The sequence below is a fragment of the Nannospalax galili genome, unplaced genomic scaffold (genome assembly GCF_000622305.1).
Source record: "Nannospalax galili isolate Female #2095 unplaced genomic scaffold, S.galili_v1.0 scaffold674, whole genome shotgun sequence".
NCBI lineage: Eukaryota > Metazoa > Chordata > Mammalia > Rodentia > Spalacidae > Nannospalax > Nannospalax galili.
In genome coordinates this window covers 136,700-145,517 of record NW_008335202.1, presented here as the reverse complement: position 1 = coordinate 145,517, position 8,818 = coordinate 136,700, and positions in this window count along the sequence as shown.

Here is an 8,818-nt window from a genome sequence, read left to right as displayed (position 1 = left end):
TACTTATATTTAAATAATAATTTATAGGATTTCATATTTTCCCTTATACACAGTTTTACATTTTTATCACAATGGCTTAATATGCCATCATGCAATGCAAAGAATTATCAAATAATAAATCACTTCTCCCAAGAATTTCACATCACCTGGCCTCCAGTTATTAGTGCCTTATTTAAGTTTAAAGTAGTTGACTCTTTTCTTAGTTCTTTGAAGCAACCTATTCACAGTCTAGTTCAGAGTTCCCCAGTTGGGTAAATTCATCAGTGTCTTCCCTGGGCTTTACACAAGGGGACGGACTTTCCCATATCTTATCATCTATAGAGTAGAAATAGACCTCATGTTTTAATTGTCCCAGCAAGCAACAAATAAACATTCACACTTTTAACATCATATTTAAATTCAAGAATACCAAAAGAAGAATAACTTCACAAATAAGGTACAATAGATGCTCAGGATTCATTCTTTGCAGAACTGAGCCCCATCCTTACTGGAATTCCTATGGGCCTGACCCCTACCCTGATTTATCAAATTTTCTTTTGACCCCTACACTGTTTTCCACTTGTGAAGTTGCCATCATTCCCCATCACCCAGTTCCAGGAACAAAAGTACATTTTTTGCTGCTATATCTATATTCAACTCTGCTTCCAACATAACTCATTATCGCTGTGAGACTGTGAGACCCAGATATCAGTTTAAGTAGTGATTCATTCTCCTTCATCTTCACTTATTAAGATCTGAAAATTTTGTTACTTCGTGAACTTATTCTGTCCAAGGATTTTCATCATTTATGAATTACAAACGCAGCATCACTACTACATAGAATTCAACAAAAGTTATTTCTTCAGAATTGATTTCATGGATTCAACACTGGTACAAAAGTTCCCTTCCCATGGAGGGCTTTCTGTGTAATACTATCTACTTGATAGCAACAGTCAAGGGAAGGGCTCTGCCTGGTTCTGCTGTCAAGGTTCACAGAGGACTTTAGACCTACACTACAAGGAACCCTGACTATACCTCAAGCTGACAATTATTTGAGAGTAGTGTTCACATGGTATTGGTATTGCAGTCATTCAAAATAGAACATCTGGGGGCTAGATAGATAGTTCAGTAGTTAAGAACACTTGCTGCTCTTCCAGAGGACCCAGGTTCTCTTCCTAGCACCCAAATGGCAACTATCATCTATTCTTTAATTCAGATTCAGGGTTCTGTCACCCTTTCTGGCCTCTGAAGCCAACAGGCATACACAGGTGCACTTCCATACATGCAGGAAAAATAGTTATGCACATAAATTAAAAATAAATAAAACGTAATTTTTAAAAAGACAAAACGTAAGAGGTCCATGGTCAAGTAGGCTTGCACCAAGATTTCAGAAAGCCACTGACTTCGGTAAATGTACATCAGAATTGAATTCACTAAAAAAAGACCCTGAAAGGCCACTGTGTGCAGCTATAAAGATGAACCCTCTTCCAAGGGAGAGCTGAGGGGTGTTGGAGATGCCAGGACTACGGAATGTTTACAAAGTAGAGTTCCAGTGTGGAACAGAACCCATCCAAGAGACAGGAATTTCAGATGGAATTAATGGAACACAGGACTTACCCAGGCCTGTTGGAGCTCAGAAGATGTCACCAAAGAACTTAAATGCCAGACATGGAGCCGAAGTGCAGGGTTGGAAAGTTTTCTGCTGGGATTTTGGCTTTTTAAATCCCAAACACTTCTTGCTCTGTTCTAATTTCTCACTTTTGAAATGGGAATGTGTTTACTGTGTTCCCAAATATTTGAAGTATATAATTTTCTTTTTACTTTATCTGCATTTATTTATTTTTATTGAGCTTTTAAATTCTCATGAAACATATCCCACTCACATACAGACCCCCTCCTTTATCTATGCCTCCCCCATCCCACCCAGTGAACTTTCTGATGCACTCTGCCATACATACTGAGTCCTATTCATTCAGGTGTTTGTACCTAAATGTCCTTCAGTATAAATGTGTCCACTGGAGTCTAGGCAGCCCATCCAGTGCTTGTATGTAAGTCTACGTTTATTTTATGCTCAATTGATTCATGCCATAAATTTTTCATTCTTCAGTTTCTTCTGGGATATTTTTTTCTTTTGTGCAACCTTGTCTTCAGGCTTAGGATTTTTTTTCCTTTTTGGTGAGGATTATTTGACCTTTCAGGGAGAGCTCATGGATGAGTGAATCTGACCATGGGCTCTGTAAGTTCTGAACCTCTTGATTTACATGACTTTTTAGGGTTTTCATGATCAAGAGAGTAGTGAACCATTTTCACAGGCCACTTACACTGTCCCTTTTATTGGGACAAGGGGTTAAAGGACTACAGGGAGTCTCAGAAGAGACTTTTGATTTTTGAACATTGTTTCAACTGCTAAGAAGTTGGGTTCTTTTAGAGATTAAATGTGGTTTTCAACATGGAATAAATATGAGACTTTGGAGGCAGGGGAGGTGTAAGGTGTAAGGTGTGAGATGCAAGGATTAAAGGTGGTGTAAGGTGGTATGTTTCAGTGTTACTTTGACAAGTTGTATATTGTGATAGTTAATCTTCATTGCCTACTTCATTGGATTTAGAATCACTTAGGAGATAGACTGATCCAGAGGTGTGTCTGTGAGAGTGATTCTAGACAGGTTTAACTGAGAAAGAAAGGCTGAACCTGAATGCAGACACCACCGTCTGACAGGCTAATGTCCTGAGTAATGAAAAACGGGGAAAGAAGGAGGGAAATGACTGCTTCTTGACTTTCAGTGCAATGTGACCAGCTACCTTACACTCAAACTATGTCTTCACCTACTAAACGGTGAGCCTAAACAAGCCCTTCCCTCATAAATGGCTTTCTTTCGGATATTTTGCAATAACTAAAAGAAAAGTAAAAAGAAGTAGTCAAGAATCATATGGTTTATTATAAAGAATGTTCCACATGTTGATAAGAGTGTGTGTAGGTGTTGCATAGAATATTTTGTAGGAAAGCAAAGAGGAGGACTATCATGAGTAGAAAGGAGGGAGCCATGAGGACTGGGGAGATAAGGATGTGAAGAGAGGAGAATTAACCAGGGCAACAGGATTAGAATGAAGACATATGGACTTTCTATGCCTTGTAACATAATAGTAAGTACAAAGGGGATATTAAAGAGATTTGTCCTCTGTGACAGGATGGTTCTGATCCTAAAAGCAGTGGGTTACTAGAAACAACACCAGGAGTGAGAAGTTTCAATAGAAGTTGGTTGTCAAGACTACAGAGTCCCCTCAAAAGATGAAAGCACTTTTCAATCCCCTTTATGGCCCATCAGAAGTAAAGAATTATATCATTTTCTAGAAGATATCACAAACTTTGGTTATAAGATATAGAGAAAGAAGGCTGGATCTGAGCATTCAAACTACCTGAAGGTAATCAGCAAGCTGCTGGGAGAGAAAAACAGTCATAGGTCTTGCCCAGCAATGAACCCTAAGAACAACAAGGCAACCTGCCAGGGGTAACAGGCCCACCTGCAACCTGACCATGGTGGAGACAATCAACTACACTCTGGTGTTATTTAAGGTCCACTGCACTGAGGAAGGAGGGTGGAGAGGTTTCATGCTGGGTATTGTAATCCCAGCTAACAATCCAGGTCTAGGGAAGTCATAGGTAGAAGAAGGGGATTTATTACTGTTGTTGAATTAATAGGCATAGCATCAAACCGCTTTCTAAATATTGACCTTTATACTCAGACAAAAGCTGCTCTAATATTTAATCAGAGAAGTCTCTTTTCACAAAACTAGTGAAAAATGAAAAGTTTCATAGCTACGAAATGTCCTGAGAATAAGCAATTGTTATAGACACAACCTTAAACAATACATTTCTACTACCCCTTATAAAGCTTAGGGAACACTGCAGAAGTAGCATGTGTGGGGAAAGAGAAAGATATAACACCTAGAAGTTAAGGTGAAAGCTGGGAAATTCCATCCTCTAGACTCCACACAACTACTTATATCACTAACACACATCTGTCGTTGTGGACTGCACCCACAGTAAATTTGTGATATCAACAATTAGTTAAGGAAGGAGGAGAGGCTCATGGTGCCCTTCTCTTCACTAATGAACTATTGGTTATTATTATTATTATTATTATTATTATTATTATTATTATTGGTCTTTTTGAAACAGGGTCTACCTAACCCTAACCCTAACCCTAACCCCAGCTGGCTTGGAACTCACTATGTAGACAAGGATGGCCTTGAAATCACAGAGATCCACTTGCCTCTGCCTCCCAAGTGCTGGGACTACAGGCGTATGCCACCACGCCTGGTTTTTATTGGTTATTTATAGGTTTGGGTAGAGAGGGAATCACTGTCTTTAATTGTATACCCACTGCTGAGCCCATCAGCCTCCAACAGATAGCTTATCCCACAATCACATAGATGACTCTGATTAAACTCAGTTGGTCACAAAACAAAATGAATTACTTTTAACTTGACAGATTTGTGTGAAGGTGGGTGCATGCAGATGTGGTGGGAGATGGAAGAGAGTAGGGGATTGGAGTGGTCCGTATGCTTTCTATAAATCTGTGTTGCATGAGAATACATCTAATTGATAAAAAGATAACAAAACATAAAATAACATCTATTTGATCTGATATAGGCAGGGACTCCCATGCTTTCTGCAGATTCCAGTTGCATATACTATTTCATCATTTTAATATCATCTTTGAATTTTCTTAGTGGTAATTTGATTTTCTTATAAACAGTTAATTTATCTTTATAGTCCATGCAGCAACTTTACAAATTTTATCTGTAGTAAGTGTTGTTGATTTTGAGTGAGAAGAATGCACAACGATTTGCAATAAATTGCTATTAGAAGGTTCACCTATTTGCCTCCTCATTTTTCTTTTTACTAACATTTTGTATTTCTTAAGTTAATTGACGATTATGCACTAGTATGTATTGTAATCTGCTAACTATTCCCTCACTTTCTTTTATTTCCCTCCCACCCCTATCAGCCTTTCCATTCTACCTGTCTCTTTCCCATTCTGATGACTTGAAGTTTTGTTGTGTGACCTATTTATTTTAGCTGGGGCCATTTGCAGGACCATTGGATGGGAACTGTCCATTGCAGCATGAAGGGGTCACCAGGGGTCGTGCTGAAAGCAATGACTCCTCCTTTCTCTGCATCAGAATGAGTGTATTCTTGCTTCACTTCTTGCTGTGATAAAACACCCTGACCTAATGAACTTAGGGGAGAAAAGGGGCTTTAAAGCTTATAATTCCAGGTAACATCCTTCATTGAAGGGACATCAACGCAGGAACTCCAAGCAACTAGTCACGTAGCATCTACAGCTGAGAAGCTGAGAGCAAATAAACACATTCTTCCCACTTGCTGCTGCCCAGCCAGCTTCTTTCATTCTTAGACACTCAAAATTGCTTTCTGGTGAATGGTTCTGCCCACAGTGGGCTGGATCAATTAACAGTCCTGTCAACTACCCACAGACATGCCCCCACATGCTAACCTGATCTAGATTATGCATTACTGATATTCCTTTTCCAGGGTATTGTCACGCCATCTCCAATGAAGCCCACGTGAGATCCTCCGTGGGTTGAGGCTGGAACTTCAAGGAAGGTTGCTTCTTGGAATTGGCTGTGCTAAAAAACATGCAGTGTACTTGGCATGCTTTTACTTGCTATTATCTTTCTGTCACTGTATCATGGGCTTTCAGGGGGCCCAGAAAGCACCTGGTATCTTTGACACCACTGTCACTGCCTTTATTGAAATCTTTTAATTATCCTAGTATGCAGGAAGAGTTCTCAGGAACTCAATCACCAAAGACAACTTTGCCTCCAGATGCATCACTATTAATGAAAGCCATTTTAGATGCAGCAAGAAGTAGCTAAGCAAAATTAATGCTGGAAAGTCCAGGGAATAACAGATTTCTGGAAGAGAGACATAGATGAGTAAATATAGATAGAAGAAGGGTTTCTTGGTACTCATTACAATTCATGGATAAATTGGCAAGATTAAGACCACTTGGAGTCTTTTGATAAAAGATCAACAAGGATCTAAGGGGTTAAGGAATGACTTAGAAGCCCAATGGCCCACTACAAATAAGCAAGGAATGTTATCAATTCAGTAAAAGTGAAATATCAGGCACAGTTGATATTGAAAGTATTTGGTGGTTTAAGGTCATTCTGACCTGAAAATACAAAACTAAGCAGAGTTCTGAGTGTGTAATAAAAGCAGGTAGTAGAAATCACAGTATCATAAAGCAAGAATTTGCTGACTGGTACCAGGTTGATAAGATAAAGAAATGTGTTTTGGCTATACATGATGGTTGGCAAAATTGTTTCACTTTTACTGAAAATCTTAGGAAGTGACTAATTACAGAACAGTCATGCTGATGATGAACTTTTGCAATCTTTGCTGTATATATTTCAAACCTTGCAGCTGCAAAAATGCACTCAGACTTTCACCAAGTTCTTGTGTGTCTGTCTGTTTGTCACTCGCCAAATCCTTGCCCACTCTCTCGAGGACCCTGTTCCCATCGGACTGAACTGCTCTGGTCTGGGCTGGTCCGTCACAGGGTATCTTGAGGTTGTGTTGGGTTAAAAACTAACCAGCACAAGTGTTAACCCAAATGAAATGTGTATTAAAAAGTCATGAAAACTCTGCAACCAAAGTTCTGACTGAGCAAAGCTGGGTCTCCTAACTCTCCCATTCAGTGCACAGTGGGGTTTTGTTGTTGTTGTTTGTTTCTGTTGTTGTTTAATTTTGTTTTGCAAAAGTCTTTTTTAATGGAAATGCTACCTCTATCTGAAATGTCTGAATTTTAGTATTCAATATGATTGGAAAGTAAATAATTACAATACACTGTACAATAGGCACCACATAGCTTTTAAATCCATACTGTAGAATAACAAATGGCCTAAGAGATTTAAAAATTGGAATTTGTACTGCAAGAAATAAATCATTATGGTTCATTTTCAATATAAAAAAGTCTTATAGAAATATACTGTCAAGTAACCAAGCCAAAATAATATAATTTACCTTAAAAAGGAGTTGAACAGGAGATACTCTCCTTAGCTAAAAAATTTTTTTTAAAAAGGAAAACTTCTTCCTACAAAGCATGAATTTAACAAATGCCCTAGCTCATGTGTGGAACACTTCCTAATGAATCAATACATTATGATTGCATGATACAGACAAATCAAACTGAAACAGCCAGATCTCCCTGTTGACAATTTTCATAGTATCAGAAGGTCATGTTCAGGCTGCTGGGGAAGAAAAGGCATCAGAGACCTTACCCAGCTCTCACTCTATGAACTATGATACCGACATGCCAGGAAAGCTGTGCCCAGTTGTACAATGGTGACAATACTGTAACAAAATATTCTGTTACTGATTTCAGACACAGTCCACAGCAGGGAATTCATATCTGGAATGGCAGACTGGTTCAAAATCCATGACTGAAGACATTAAATATCCTGTACCTAACTCTACTGGGTAGCTGAATTGACACAATGTCAAATTGCCTTCTAAATCTATATTTATACACACAGACAATTGCCACTCTCACCTTTAATCAGAGCATTGGAGACCTTCATGTTAAACAAAATAATTGAGAGAGAAAGAGAGGAAATATGTTTTCTCTCATGTGGAGTATGAATGTTTGTGTTTCTGTATGTGTAAAATACATATGTTTATAGATTTTATATATATAAAGTGTATACACATATACATATGATATGTGAACAGAAGAAGGAATATTAGAGAACAGGAATGTGATTATCAGGAGAGAAGTTAATGAAAGGTGAATATAATCAATGTACATGATGTTTATGTATGAAATTTTCATAATGCAATCTATTATTTTGTACAGTATATATCCATTTGTGGAAGAAACCTCAGCAGGTTGTGCTTATCAGAGAAGCATTTACTCTTTTATTGCAATTTTTAATAAAAAAAATCCATTATTTTGAACTAATGGATAATTGGGGAATATTCCCCTTGGGGTGTCTCCTCTGAGCATCATCATAGTCGCATAAGTGGATGTAAACAGCTTAAATTAGCTGTATTCACAGGAAATTCAAACCTCCATTTGATGTTCTTTGGGTAAGAGTATATTTCAGACAATCTGAGGGACTGTCAGGTGATGGAACTTAATGCTTCAAGGACCAATATGTTATTTTGTCACAAACAAGCTCTGTATTAAACATAGCATATGAGATGCTGTAATTCTTAGTCTTCTCTGTTTTCATCAATGAAGGACCTGCTGACAGGTCTGCTTAGGTATTAAACAGAAAGCTTCCTGGAAAAGCAGAAAGCAAAAAACTTTCAAACTCAGGCTTTCATATCAAAAGCTGTTCCTTTAGGGTATGTGCTTTCATTTTCTGATGATGATGTTGCCTCAAAGGAAGTATATATCATTACCCTATGACTAGAGAAAAAATAACTGGCGTACTCAATTATCTGGAGACATTTCAGTAAGATAGGAAAAAAAATTCCAGTTTTATATCATAGCCATACAATCCAGTATTCAGTTGAGATGACTATTTTATTTAAAATGTCCAATTTCAATTATTTAAAAACATTCAAATACATTAACACTAGGGTTTTGCTTCAGCTTCGTGGGGGAACTGAATGAGGAGTCCATTTGCACAATAAAGCCAAGTGTAAAAGTACATAGTGTCTTGTTAGCCAGGCATGGTGGCGCACGCCTGTAGTCCCAGCACTTGGAAGGCAAAGGCAGGTGGATCTCCGTGATTCAAGGCCAGCCTGGTCTACATAGTGAGTTCCAGGGCAGCTTGGGTACAGGGAGACCCTGCTTCAAAAAGACAA